Source organism: Lepisosteus oculatus, chromosome 3 (assembly GCF_040954835.1).
Source record: "Lepisosteus oculatus isolate fLepOcu1 chromosome 3, fLepOcu1.hap2, whole genome shotgun sequence".
NCBI classification, from domain to species: Eukaryota; Metazoa; Chordata; class Actinopteri; order Semionotiformes; family Lepisosteidae; genus Lepisosteus; species Lepisosteus oculatus.
In genome coordinates, this window is record NC_090698.1 from 8,349,216 (window position 1) to 8,364,241 (window position 15,026).

The following is a 15,026-nucleotide window of genomic DNA, read 5'->3' on the forward strand; positions in this document are numbered from 1 at the left end:
CCAGACTGCCCTCTCTGTGTGCCAGGCTGCCTCAGTGGCAGTGCTGGGGGTGGGCCCAGGTGGCAAGCAGCCCCTTAACTGCAAAAGAGATCTCTTTACTAAGGATTGCAACGTGTTCACTATCTCTGTGTGCAACATGCTTCAAGTCACTGAAGTGGGGGAAATTTTAACTTGGTGTATGATACACATAGCCACACTGAGAGTGCCTGTTCTGAGGTGCGCTGTAAGTACATAATGGCGATAAGTGCAGGTAGAGTTGCACTGTGTCCCACGCCACTTTTTTTTCAGAAATACTTGATAAAAGGAACCTTATATAAGCTTTTCTGTTGATTTCCTTATACTCTGTCTTTGTCCTGTCTCTCGATCTTTGGGGTTCAGGGTACCTAAGGGGAGCAAGCTGAATTCTCCTCGTGGCTCCCAGGTGCAGCTGGGAACGTGGAATGATTGGGGGGTAGTTGCGGTGAGGAGTGGGGTGAGATCGGGGCGGGGGGGAGACAGGAAGCCTGGTAGTAAGGCAGGTAGGGGGGTTTGTAAGGTGGGGTGGGGATGCTGGCAAGTCAAGCTCCTTTGCAGAGTGAGGGGCTCGGCTGCCTGGAGCTGCTTCCCCAAACAAACCAGGCCCCATCTGTTACTCTGGACTGGAAAAGGAAAAAGCAGCAAGTGTTGGAGGTCAGGTTGCCAGGGCTGAAGGTCACAGCTGTTTTACATGCGTGTAAATCTGAACTGGAAAAAGGGCTGTGTTGTTGTAACTTCAAGATGCAAGTTCTCAGGTGTCCTGATCCCGAAGTTATGTTAGCTTCGGAATTCCTCTGCCCGTTTTGCACTTCATGTTTTCCCTGATTTTTTTTTTTTTTTTGGAGCTGTCGACAATCAACGGAGATTTTGTGCTCCCGGGTTTGGGAAGAATTGTCCTGCCGGTGCAACCGTGAAGGAAGTCTTTTGACGGGGCGGGGAGGGACGTTTCCTCAGCCTGTGTCCCAGCACACCTGTGAAGAAGCCACAGATCCACTGTTGTTTGAAAAGGGGCAGGAAGCTGGAACTGGAGCCAGCTATGATTTCTGAATAGAAAATACATCTCGCAGGCTGTATCTCTTTCTGAAACAGCCCCTCCCACCACCATTGTTAATGACAAGGACGCAAAAAACGGTTGACCCCCAAGGGGTGGAGCTTTGCCTTGAATTCCAGTTGAGAAGCAGAGAGGAGTTCGGAAAGGCAGGCTGCTCAGTAAAACGAGAGCGGATAAAGGTCTGTGGTGGGGTGGGGTCTTTTCGGAGCCGCCCTCCTCCGAGAGCGAGGTTGTTCCACGGCAGAGCTGCTTCAGTCCGGCTCGTCGGATTTTGCAGAGCTTGGCGTGCACCGTCTGAAAGCACTTAACGACCTCCCGCCCTCCTGACTCCCTGACCGGCCAGCGTCCTCTGGCAGGCCCCCCGATTTTGTTTTTTTGGTTTAGGTCTCCTGCTCCCACCCGTGTCCCAGCTCCTGAGTGTGTCCGGTCTCTCTGTCCGTGCCTTGGCCCCCCTTCACTATGACACTGCGAGGCTGTTCAGCATCTTACAGAAGGCAAGGAGAGGAGGTTAAAGATTCCAGCAGGGTTGAGAAAAAAAAAACTTTTTCTTTAGTTTCCCCATTGTGCAGAATTGTTTTTTTTTTTCTTTTTGTCTCGATTCCATTGCAAGAGGTCTCTTCCCAGCGGATAAGGAGCTCTGCTGCTGGGACTGTCGGACAGGACTGCAATGCCAAGTAGCCCTTGACCATCCCCTCCTTTATTTCTTCAAGTGTTTGGAGTTCTTTGTTGTTTTTTTTTTGTGTACAGAAATGTTAATGCTGCTGTTGGCAGGTTTTTGTGTTTGTTAATTTTGGCGTATACAGGGGGGGCAGTCAGGGCATCTGCCTCCACAGCCTCTGTACATAGATTGTCCCTGAGGTTGTACATATGTGAGAGTAAAAGACAAAGCAAAGTGGATGTTATATTTTTGGCATCGGATGTGGTTTTCTTTAGGAAATCCTGCTTGAGAAATAAATTTTTTGGGGGATCTTATTCGAACCTGTTGGGTGTGTTTGTGTCTTGCTTGTGCCTGGAAGGCGTTTGGAAAGGGTACAGCTGATAGCCCCGTGAAGACACAGGTGCTCACTTTGTCGAGACACGAGCTGTGGTTCCTGATTCGACCTGCTCCGGTAGTGCCCCTAACTCCCGATTGTGGGGTACCCCCCTCCCTACCCCCAGTAGTTTTCTGTATCTCCTCTCCTGAACCATTCATACAGTGGTCTTATTTGTCAGTTTCTTTCCTCACCTCCAAACAACAATCTAAAAACGACAGCCGCACCTAATAACACAGTTGACATTGAAGCAGGGCGTAGGGCAAGTGAAGTTGACATTGCTAAAGTGTTGAGAGATAAGACTCAAAGGAGGGAGAACAAAAAGCAGGGAAGAGACTCAAGCATCTGGGTAAATTAATAACATTCAGCATTGCATGCATGTCCAGATGGGCCAAGTTGATCTTAAAGAGAACTGTATATTCTTAGTACAGAACCTTCCCCTAACTGCAGAGCTCTGTGTACTCCTGCTCTGCCCAGCGCTTTCAACTCCAGGAGCCACGAATGGCGAGTTGAACCCGGGCTGTGTCCCGCCGGCGCCCACTGGTCTTGAAGCAACTCTGCCGATGAGTTTGTGAAAAACAAGTCGAACGCAGGCCTAGCAAAATCAACGTGTCCCCAGGTCTTTTTAAGGTGTTTAATTCTACTGATCATCTCAAAATACCAACATTGAATAGAAGCGGAGTCAACCTGAATTTCTTTTAATAAATGGCTTACTGTATAGAATTAAAAAAACTATTTACGGTTTGCGTAAATATTTGTAAAGTTGTGGATACATAAAAAAAAACCGCAGACAGAAATGACTCCTGGTGTTTCCATACACGACCGCAAGGGGGCGCATCAGTCGTTCACTTCCGCAGTTTCTGGCTTCAACAGGCGACCCCGGCTTTTTTTTGTAATGTCAAATGTGAAAAGAAAGCGGTTCAGTGCTATTCAGATTTTCTTTTTTTTTTAGGGATTAAAATATATTGATCCCATTGTTTAGACTGAGGCTTAATTGCAACTGAAGCAGTTATTGGCGAGGAAAGCTGCAATAGTGGGACCAGCCTTGCCCACAGTCAGGTGCGCACACACACACACCATGTGTGCTTGTCAGCAATAGGCAGGTTGGACGTTATCTTTTGGAATATATATATATATTTTTTTGCCTGGTGTTAATTTAGTGTTGGTAACACCTCCACTCCCCACGCATGGGCCTCCACCTCTGCAGCAGCATCTGTGTAGTACTCCCAGTAGTCTTCGGGGTCGTCCTATGGAAGGCGGATGAAGGGAGAAGGATGTGAAGATGACCTGCGTCAGGCAGCAACGGTACCGTCCGGTTCTGTCCCTCATTCCTGCCCCCCCCCGTCACCTCATGAGCACCCCCAAGCTGGCACACCCCTGAAGCCCTTCCTGCTCTGCCAGCCACTGCAGGCGCGGGTACTGATGCATGGCTACCCTCTGGTTTCTCCAAGGCTGCTTAGCAAAGTGCTTGAGGACTTACTCATTTACTCAACCAGCAGCCGTATCACCCTGACACTCCCAGCTGGCAGCCCCACTGCAGCTCAGCAGGTGTGAGCCTGGCTAGTACCTGGATGGGAGACCTTCTGGAAAAACTAAGGTTGCTGCTGCAAGAGGTGTTAGTGGGGCCTGCAGGGGGCGCTCACCCTGTGGTCTGTGTGGGTCCTAATAACCCTAGAATAGTCATGGGGACACTATACTGTAAAAAGGCACTGTCCTTTAAATGAGAAATAAAACTGAGGTTCTGACTCTCTTTAAAAATCCCGGGACATTTCTTGAGTAGGGGTGTTACTCCGGCGTCCTGGGCAAAAAACATTCATGGCCTCCTAATGATCCCCATCTCCGAACTGGCTTCATTACTCTGCTGTCCTCCCCACTAATAGCTGGTGTGAGTGTACAGTGTGCACTATCGCATCATCCTGGTGAGGGCACACATTGATTGTGGTGGAAGGGAGTCCCCATTACCTGTAAAGTGCTTTGGGTGGAGTGTCCAGAAAAGCGCTATATAAGTTTAAACAATTATTATTTTATTATTATGACACATTTACTCAGTGCCTTGCTCACCTTCTGGCTTTTGTGGCTGGAGAACACAGAGGTGCCGATGGAGTCGATGGGGGTTGAGACACGCCTCCTGTTGGGAGAGAGGTGGCAGGGTAGCATGGGAACTGTTTTTGGGGCTAGTGGGCTCACAATGACCGGGGGAACTGTTCTGTATCCTGATAGGGTGTCAGGGACCCCACTCTCCCTGCAATCGAAGCCCCTCATACCTGTGGGCGGTTTCCTAACAAGCTGCTCTGTCTGTTTACTGGACAGCCTCAGTGCTGGTCAGCAGGGCTTCCTAATGCCAGTGTTTGGCACTCACACACACCTTCTGTAACGTCTGTAGCTTAATTCAACCTTTAATAAAGAAACGGGCTTCTGCAAGGCTGTCGGCTCTTCATGGAACGGTTCAGAGGAAACATCCAGCACGTCAGAGCAGAGAACAGTTGAAGAGGTCTAATGAATCAGATCCACAGTTCATTTAAGGGGGTCAGCTACCTGTACAGATCTAAGAGCACCGCCGGGTCAGAACCCAGGAGATGCTGGGAGCTCTCAAGGGCTGGAACTGAGAACACCACTCATATGCCTTCTCAATCGGAAAATACCTGGTTTTCCGTAGAGGGAATTGTCTGCCGACATGCAGTTTCTGCACTCTGCCAGGATCTGTGTTCTGGCGTGCTCTGGGCTGGGAGATCTCCTGGTGTGCTGCTCTCCGCACGGACAGGGGAAACAGGAGCTGGTCCCTCCCCGCACTCACCTCTTGCCTTTATTTCTCTTGCGGGAGGAGCTGTGCGGCCGGCTGGAGATCCGCTTCAAGGGGGCTCGGAAAGGCGAGGGGCGCTGGCGCCGGATGCCCCCCTCGCTCGCGGTCTCCTCAGCCACCAGTGGCCACAGGAACTCGGGGTCCAGGTGCTCGGGCAGCGGGAGGGAGAGATCGGCATCCGGCAATGCCGCGTCCTGGGGAAAGAGTCACAGTCAGGACAGAGCGTGCAGGCGCGCATACACACCACACGCATGGATACAAGCACGCACACACACCACAAACACGGACACGGACACGAGCATTCATACGCACCACAGGCATGGATACAAGCACGCACACACACCACACACACGGACACAGACACGAGCATTCATTCACACCACATGCACGGACACGAGCGTGCACAGACACGAGCATGAATACACACCACGCGCACGGACACAAGCATGCACACGCACACCACACGCAGACACAAGCATGCACGCACATCACACACACCACACGCAGGAACACAAGCATGCACACACATCATACACTTGCACACTCTCATGCACGCGCATATGCTCACACACACATGGACACAAGCATGCACACACACAATATATCACACACCACACATATGCACAAACAGTTGGCCAGGGGAACTCATGCAGTAGCACAAAGACAGTCCGAAGATTCCCCAAACATCCCAATACCTTTTTCTTTATATTTTATGAAAGTATTGTTCGCAAGCTGCTAAGTGCAGACCACACTGATCAGTAAAAGCTAGACTTCCTGAGCTAGGGAAGTGGTTGCAGAGACTCCTGTCACCAACGAGACCTCTCATAACTGCACATACAGAGTCTCCTACAGTCCTGTGCCATATAACTGCACTTACACAGTCTCCCACAGTCTAGTGCCGTATTATTGCACATACACAGTCTCCTACAGTCCTGTGCCCTATAACTGCACATACAGTCTCCTGCAGTCTAGTGCCATATAACTGCACATACACAGTCTCCTAGAGTCTAGTGCTGTATTGCATAAAACAATCAAGTATTTTCAATTCAGATCCCGAAGCAAGGAACCTGACTGCCTAACCAGAATCAGTCCGCAAGAGCTAAATACCCTTTAAAATCTGTGCATGTGGAAAAGACTAAACCACTTTTCTTTAAGGAATGCTAAATATCTCACCAACACGCACATGCTATTCAATGGAACAGAAACAAGACAGTACTAAGCGTCCACCGCTCTGGCAGAGCAGAGCGATGAGGTCTCTCCGCGCTCATCTGATTTTATTCGGCCGGCCATCCTGGTGCGGCTGTGTCAAAAGCACCTGTTTTTTTTATTTCCTTCACCTGTCTGACGCCATCGGGCAGCAGGAAGGCTGAGACCTCCTCCAGGAGCAGGCAGAGCACCAGGATCTGCAGCAGACATCTGGGCTGCATCTGGGGAACAGGAGCACACCTGGATGTCAGGTGCAGAGCTGCTCCGAAAATGCTTTGCGGTGGCATTTCGGAGCCATCAGAGACACCAGGATTCCGGGCCGTATTCCCTGCTGGATGCCACTAGCGTAATTCTCTGGTTAACTGGCGACACGAACCTCTTCCAAACGGTGCTGAAACCTGAAAGAAATTGCGGTTCTCTGGCTCGGCAGAGGATCCAGGCGGGAGGCGGGGAGGGGGGAGTGGAGAGGGAGAGAGCCCCTACCTTGGTCTTGTCAGTCGGGATGGGCGAAGCTTGGCAGTCGTGGGCAGGCCGGGGGCTCGCTCTAGAGCTGTGCCCCTCTGTGCCGCCCATGCAGCGAATTTATACACCAGGAGGCAGGGTGTGTTTATATAGCAGGAGCCCCCTCCGCTGTGTTCATTAGGAGCGTGTGTGTGTGTGTGTGTGAGTTCACGCGCGGACGGACGGACGGGGATGGGTGGCTGTGCTCTTGGGCACAGTAATTACAGCCCGTGCCCCTCCATCGCTGACCTCAGGTCAAAGTCATTAAACCTGGGCTTTTTTTTTTGTTAAGTTTTCTGGCGGCCTGATTGCTCTGGACTCCTCCCACAAACAGAAGAAGGAAGCAGGTTGGTACGTGATCAGACGGCTGTACAGGGAATCCTCATGGATGCCAAGCTTAGATTTCAGGGGGAGTGTCGGCCACAGCTGTGGGGGGGGGGTGTTGTGGCTCAGGGGCTGACCTGGCTGAGGTCATGCAGGTAGCAGGATGCTGTATAGGCAAAAGTGCAGGAAGAGACCGAAACCGGGCAACGTGTCACGGACGTCCAAAGGGACAAACCATGGGGAGCAGGAGAGCGGAAAAAGACCCATATGCGTAGCGGCGAAACGGGAAAAAGGCCTGGGCTCATTAGTGCAAAGAGTTCAGGAATGCCGTATAGAAACCTATGCCCTCAGGGAGCAGACGTGGGGCGCCCTGGTGCTAGGCGGGTCTCAGGACATCCGAACGTCAATGCTGAGCCAGGACAGAGTGCAAGACCCGGAAATATATAGTCCAAGGGAAAGAGAGGGACAGGAAGGACAGCAGACCGGAAACTAGGGACAGGACAGAGAAGGAGCGCCCTCTGGCTGCAGAGGGCGTGACACAACGTTGCCGAGCCAGTGTTGCTGGCCAATCAGCCCGTGTCGCAGGTTCAATCTATGCATTTACACAACACCCCCCCGCCACCTCCCAACCTAGATTCGCTCCAGGCACCTGCCACCCTTTGTGCAAAGAGGAGGTGACTCCTATGTCTGTCCTGCATCTAACTGTCACATTTCCAGGTGTGTTTTTAATGTCACGTGCCTCCAACACCCACGTCACGGCAGCTCCAGGAAAAGTGCGCTGCCCCCGGAAGACCCCGCTCGCCGGCAGCCCTGAGCCCTCCCCGTCGGGGAAGATGCTCAGAATGGGCTTCGCTCGCTGGGAGCTTTACTGGAAATGAAACCACCGAACCAGCTTCCACAATGTGGTTGGGTAGCTGGTTCGAAACATTCTCCACCCTCTGGAAATTTCAGCTCGCAGTCCCAGATACGCACCCTGTTCGGCTGCGTCTTCAGGTCCTTTCTTCAGCGCAGCAGTGGTGAACTGCTGTCTACTGTTTTGGCTCTGTCGATATTTTAAACCCCAATATCTTCCCCCACTCACACCTCTCACCGCGTGGCCTCCTCTGTTCAGGTGGAAAGAGAAGCGGCGCAGAGCAGGATCCTTTCTTAGATCCTGGCGCAGGAAGGGAGAAAGCCAGGGCTGACCCTGCCTGAGCCGAGCCCTTGTTCCTTAAGGACCTGACCAAAGACTGGACTGCTTGGCCACTGCTGGCAGCAGTTGAAGGTTTGGGTGGCTGAGGAACAGCACATAAGAAAATTAGGTAATTAGTAGCTAATTGGTCCAGAATGAAGCCAGGGTAACTGCCTTCAAGAGCTTGGCTGGGCAGCTTGCTCCATACTCCCACCACCCTTTGTGTAAAAATTAGACTGCTGTTTCTCGAAAGAGGCCAGGGTATTGTCTAGGAAGCTTGTTCCAAACACCCGCCACCCTTTGGGTAAAGACATGTCTTCTGTTCCCCTGTTTAAAATAATTCTGCACTGTTTCCCAAACACTCAGTGGAAGACAGGCAGAAAACATAACCACACTCTTTTCATGTCCTCACCCCAGTGTACTTAAAAAAAGTAACTCTTGTTGTTCAGAGGGCAAAGAGGACTGGGAGAAAGTGGACATAACTGAGATTTGTGTCTAAAATGTGACCCCAAATCAACTCTCCACGGTAGGCAGCTCGCCAGTGGAGTGTGAACTGAGCTGTGGGAAGGGAGAGGTGGGGGCATCGATTTTTGAATTTTGGGCCCTACAGCACGCCAGACAGGGCTGCCAAGGAGAGGAGCAACACTGCACCGTCGCTCCGGAGATCCGCTCTGCGCTGCGGAGGAGGGGGTGCGCCCGGTGGATGTGCGGCCGTGACCATCTCGGCATCTCTCTCTCTCTCTCTCTCAATTCAATTCAATTCAATTCAATTCAAGGTGCTTTATTAGCATGACCGATAGGTACAATCAGTGTTGCCAAAGCAAATAAAAATAATAAAATTAACATAGAACAAAACAAAAAATAGAAGTAAAATAAAATCTACAGACATGTTACAGACATTTACAACAAAGACATATTATATAATATTGACATATACTCAATTCAATTCAATTCAAGGTGCTTTATTAGCATGACCGATAGGTACAATCAGTGTTGCCAAAGCAAATAAAAATAATAAAAAAATACTCTCTCTCTCTCTACCCGCCGGGGGCGCTGGGAAGTCTCCGGGGCCACGCGCTCCCGCCGGGCTCAGGCTCGCTGCCGTCGCTGCGCCCTGTCGCTAATGGGCGGAAAGAAAAGACGAGGACATCGGCGAGGGGGAGGTGGGGTTGTTCTGCGCTGGACAGTGTCGGGAGGGGCTCGCCTCGGAGCGCACTCGCAGTCCGACACGTTTTCGCCCTTCCTCTGTCAGACGCCCTGCTCTAATTAAGTCTATTTCTGGCCGAGGACAAAGTCCAAAGATAGCGGGATGATGACAGACGTTCCCCCAAAATGAACCGCGCACTAATTCTCCGGCAGCGCAGAGAGGCGGGAGCCCGGGCCGGCTGGCTTTATCTCGGGGGCAGGGCCCAGATCGGTCGCGCTGATAAAGATTAATTATCGGGGGGCCGTTGTGTGTGCCTGTAGGGGCGCATGCAACGCTGGTGTGTGCGTGCTGTCCAGGCTCGGTGATCCCCTTGGCTCTGAAAATGCCTATCCCTATCCGCCTTCCCTTTTATGTGCTCATCGGCCGCTGTGGCCAAATTTAGCATCCCGAGAGAAGTCTCCCCACGCCTGACCGCTGGGGCTTTCTGTAAACGTGCGCCTGAGCCCATTGATGCAGCCTGCCCCTAATCTCTGGTCAGATATGCAGACCGGGTGCCTTCTGATACGCGCGGTGAACGAGGAGGTCGGTCTCAGCGGCATTCCGTTAATACGTGTTGTACTGACGCCCAAGATAACACAGGAGGGAAGGTTTGGAGAGCTTGGTACGCGTGAAGCGCTGAACCTCTATAAAACACGCGAAAATAAGCCCTCAGAATTATGTTAAACCTCACATACGCGTACCTGACCAAACTATATAAAAAGCGGGGAATCTCGCACAAAAACACGTGGATTGTGTTTATTACTCAATAATCAAGTTTGTAGCTCTCGTTCTCTTTTTACAGATGAGCAGTTATTTCAATTTAAGCTCTGGTTGCCGCGCTTGCTTGGCGACTGGGCATTTCAGACCCATGCGGACATCAGCTCTTCCTGCGGGTGAAGTACAAACCGACTCCGGGCTCTGAGACAAACAGCACGGCTCTGTTTTCAGTTGAAAGTAAAGTATGTTAGAAGACCATATATCTGAATACACAGAACCCAACCTGACTTTTAATAATAATAATAATGTCATTGCATATAGCGCGTTGAGAAGACACTTTTAAAGGCGTTATATGAAATGTATTATTATTATTATTATTATTATTATTATTATTCGCTAGGCGGTAAGCAAATGGACAGCAAAATTAGAATGAAAATTACAATTAAGCTTAAGTAAATTAATTAAGAAGACTAATTTAATTTGGATAATATCACGATTTGTTTAAAGTAATAATAACAAGCTCTCATACCACGTCAGGACGAAAAACGAACATGTTTTCCAAGAAACCGAAGCGGTATTAATTAATATAAAGACGGTGCAGGCGGTGATTACACACTAAAGCGGCCAGATTAAAACAGCAAGGAGGCTGAATATCGATAACTGCTCATAATTTAAACCAGCGCACGGCAAATACTTTGTAACTTTTTTTAGGAGAATTTCCTCATTACGGCTCCGGAAAAATAATATAGTGTGGAAATACAGCGGCAGGGAAGCGATGTATTAAAAGAATCATACAAAACAGAGCTGAAGCTCAATTAAGCTACATCCTCGTGTCCCAGATCGGCAGATGAAATACAAGGTTGGTTTGTTCTGAGGGTCCCAGACAGACCCAGGAAACCGACGGCACACCAGCATGTCCTGCGGTCAAGAGAACAGAGGACACCTCGTCAAAACGGTAAGGTTGTTATTATTTATTTGTATGACAATGAATTAAATCCGGATGATTTTTAAATGCATTGTTAACGATTTTATTAAATAAATGAAATAGGTTACCCGGTTTTACTTGCAAGTTTCAGAATTCTATAAAGAAAAAGAAGAAAAGATTACAAAGGAAGACAGCTCCTTAAAGCAGCCAGTGGTCTCCTACAGCATAAGAGATATATAATAATAATAATAATAATAATAATAATAATAATAATAATAATAATAATAATAATAATAATAATAATAATAATAATAATAATGTTTTTGTGCATGTTTTAGTAAAACTAAATATCATGCAAAAGTAAGACGCAAAAAGTCTGTGGCGCTCGAAAGCAAAGACGCCTTAATCTTCCCAAACATCTATTTTGAGACAAAAAGTGCGACTACAAACTTCTCATGTCCGGGAGTTATTTCAAGTTCTTTCAAGCGGGTATTTGGCCCCTATTGGACTTCAACACTGCGACTCTCCCGCGGCGGTCCACTTACATCAACGTTAATTTCAGTAAATTTTGTAATTTTGTTTTTTTTGTAATGGAAAACATTTCTCTGATTTACTCCTTTTCGAGTAGGTAGCTGCGTCAGACACAACTTTTCGGGCCGTGGAGTCTCCTTCGGGTCTCACACGTTGTGATGGAATGGAATGAGCCTTGTTTCTTCGTTTTGTGCTTTTTTCATGAAAGACACTGCATCATCAACACCGTTATTATTATTATTATGATGATGATGATGATGATGATGATGATGATGATGATTAAGCGCTGGGCGGTAGGCATATGAACAGTAAAATTAGAATTCCCCTTTATTACACATTTACACATCTACTGCTACATCTGTTCTCTTTCTTTTTCTTTTTCTTTTTCCCGTTGACAACCACTTTTGTGCAATATATGCCAGGGACCTGTGCAATACATTTATATTTATATTTATATCTATGGTTACATCTATATTTATATTCATACGTGTGATACGATTTTCTGTGTACTGTTCTGTTCTAGTTTCCTCTTGTGTGTCCGGACTGTGAGTAACTCTTGTATTGTATTGTATTGTATGTATTGTACTATTCGTATATAATTCGTTACACTGTGGCTGTGTTGTGTGTGTTAAGCTGCTGTTGCACTGCAATTTCCCTCACGGGATCAATAAAGTATCTATCTATTTGCTTAGTCCTATGAAGTACCGTAATTCTACGAATCGACCTTCGTGCAACAGTGATGCTTGAGCTCAACTGCCCCCCCGTGCGGACAGATTAATATTGCACCCTTGGCTACCTGGCCCCGCACCCCGCTTAACAACAGTTTGATTCATTGCATATAGCTGCAGGTATAGGAGGGGACCCACTTCAAGTACGCAACCCCATTACACAGCAGCGCGGGTAGAGGAGGGACAAATTCCTTCCCTACTTAAATTAAAGGGGAATTAGGAAGGCCAGATTGTGGAAAACCAGTATGGAAATGAGCCAAGACACCAGGATTGGCCAGACACCTTGCAAAAAGGGTCATGGGATCTTTAATAGCCAAGTAGTCATGACCTTGTGGTTTAAGGTCTCATCTGCAGAACAGACTCACCTAGAGTAGAGGTCATAATAGGAGAGCACCACCTACAGCACCATCATCACCATCTGTACTAACCACCTTGTCTGTTTCCCTCAGAGCATGGATCACCAGCCCTGATCCTGGATCACAGACTGGCTCCAGATGTGCTGCTATTGATGGAATTGAGCCCTTAATTGATCAAGTAACAGTATGAACCTCAACTCTTTGTCTTCCATTCCAAATGGATCTCTAGCTTTTCAATTGGAAAAATAAACTTGCAAAGATTTCAGTCAAGTAACTTGTTCAATCAATGCAGACACAACCTTAAGGTAGAATGCAAACTGGCAGGTGCGTGGGGAGCCCCACACCCAGGGCTGGGAACCCCAGAGCACGTTCAGCGCTGGTTGCCACAGCAGGATGTCCAGGAAGGCCTAAATTGAGCCTTAATTGCGTAACGAGCTCAGTGCTAACGAGCTTAGCTGCAGAGAAGGCTTGAAATGCAGTACAATCCAGATGCCAAGGCTGACCACCGCTGTCCTGTTTTGGTGATTTCAGTTTAAAGAGTAAGACCAGTTCTCCAGCTCTGGTCCTGGAGAGGCCCTGTCATTAAATCATTGCTTTCTGAAGACCAGAGACAATTTGATTTGGATCTGTTCAACAGGTTTTTAAACCATGAAACAGAGATTATCTGTCCTTCCATTGGATAACTCCTCAGGCTCACAGGGGAGCAAGGTAGGACACACCCTGGACAGGACACCAGTCCATCACAGGGCAGACAGACACAAACACACTCACGCCAGGGCCAGTTTTCCCAGAAGCCAATTAACCTACCAGCATGTCTTTGGACTCTGGGAAGAAACCGGAGCATGTGAACAAAAGGAGAACATGCAAACTCCACACAGACAGGACCCCAGAAATTGAACCCAGAGCCAGAGCCCCAGAGCTGCAAGGCAAAAATATTGTGCTGCTGTGCCACCCTTCTCTGGGTCTGCAATTATTAAATCAGTCAGCACTGGACAGAAAAGGGCAAAAGTGTCCCTAAAGCCAGCATGACGAACGAATAATTATCACAATGAGAAGTCACCGTGTCTTTTTTTAAACACATTTCTCCAGTGTCGCAGTAGAAGGAAACAAATTAAAAATGAAAAAAAGCTTACAAAGCATAGGGGTGAATTTAATGACTAATTGTGAATGTTTAATATCCACCTTTTAATTGTGAGTGTTTGATATGAACCTTTCCATATTAATATGAATATTTCAATATTAATATCAATAGCCGTTGTGTATTTCAATCAATTATTGATTCAGAGAAAAAGAGATGAGAGTAATGTTGCACTTTCCCCATTGGTAACCGATAGTATTTTCCGGAGTGTGCACGCCTTGTATCTATTAGTCGTATATATACTGTACATAACGTGCTTAAAACATTCACAAAAAAGGTCCCGTCAATGCCTGACGTCAATGCCTGACAGAGCAGTCCGTTGGTACAACTATTTATATCGACCTCTGTCTGAGTTTATTTTATTCAGTTTCTTTTGTACTGGTATGTATTATTATGTACATAATACATTTCATTGCATTTGATCAATAAACTTTGATTGATTAATTGTTCGTTCCAGCGGGCAGTGGTGAATGGCTGGCTCACTCTAACCCAGAACCGCTCTGATTAGACAGTATGCTACGTGAATCGATTTAAATCAATTTTGATCAACACTCGCTGTTACCTCTCGGGTTGAGGTCGCAGACTGCACCACTGTGCTTCAACATATCTATGTACAGGTCTATACAGTGCAATAAAGGTTTTGTTATAGACATCGTGCGCACGGAGAGAAGCCTGTTTTAGACGGACACAATAGGCCAGATGTAGGCAAGAAAACGTGTAAATGGAAAGAAACAAGTTAAGGTTTATTCCCTGCTGAAACGAGAAGAAAAAAACAACGTTTCGGCTGTGGAACCTTCTTCTGGTGTGTAAATGGAAATACGTGTATGCAAAGTTTGCTGCTCCTGTTTGACGTTTGACAGTTCTTTATATTGTTGAATCCCAATGAGAAAATAGTTCTAAAAAACAAAATGTTTTTGAGGTCATTCTTGCAAAAGAGTTGCTCGGGTCTACGGGCGGATACAGTGTGTTCTGGTGGAGTCAAGGCGTAAGAACGGCTTATAGCATTGCACGCCGGATACAGACTCCTAGCTCAACCTTCTGTGGCGCGTTTCGCAAAGCTCATTTGCTTTACGTTCACTGACCCTGATTGTGTTGCGCAAGAAAGTGTCATTTTTTATACACAGTTTCAGAAAAGCAAGAGATCACAAGTGGTTGCACTGACTACGGTATAGACACCCCTGGTAGAACAGAAAAATAAGAGCTGATATCTAAATGTCGATCACGCAGGCACACGTTCTATGTTACTACTGGTGAGGGAGGCGCAATGCTGCCCCTGTCCCGCAAGCATGGGTCAGGTAAAGGTCGCACACGCGCGCTTATGGAATAATTAGACACCAATTCAACTA

The 15,026-nt window shown here is 47.9% G+C and overlaps 1 long non-coding RNA gene across 1 annotated transcript; it reads left to right on the plus strand.

The window, feature by feature from the left end:
* The first annotated feature begins 9,793 nt into the window (after positions 1-9,793).
* On the plus strand, positions 9,794-14,124 carry LOC107076623 (uncharacterized). The gene is made up of 2 exons (XR_001477807.2): positions 9,794-10,957; positions 12,636-14,124. It is a non-coding gene; the product is annotated as an uncharacterized lncRNA (long non-coding RNA).
* Positions 14,125-15,026: the final 902 nt, after the last annotated feature.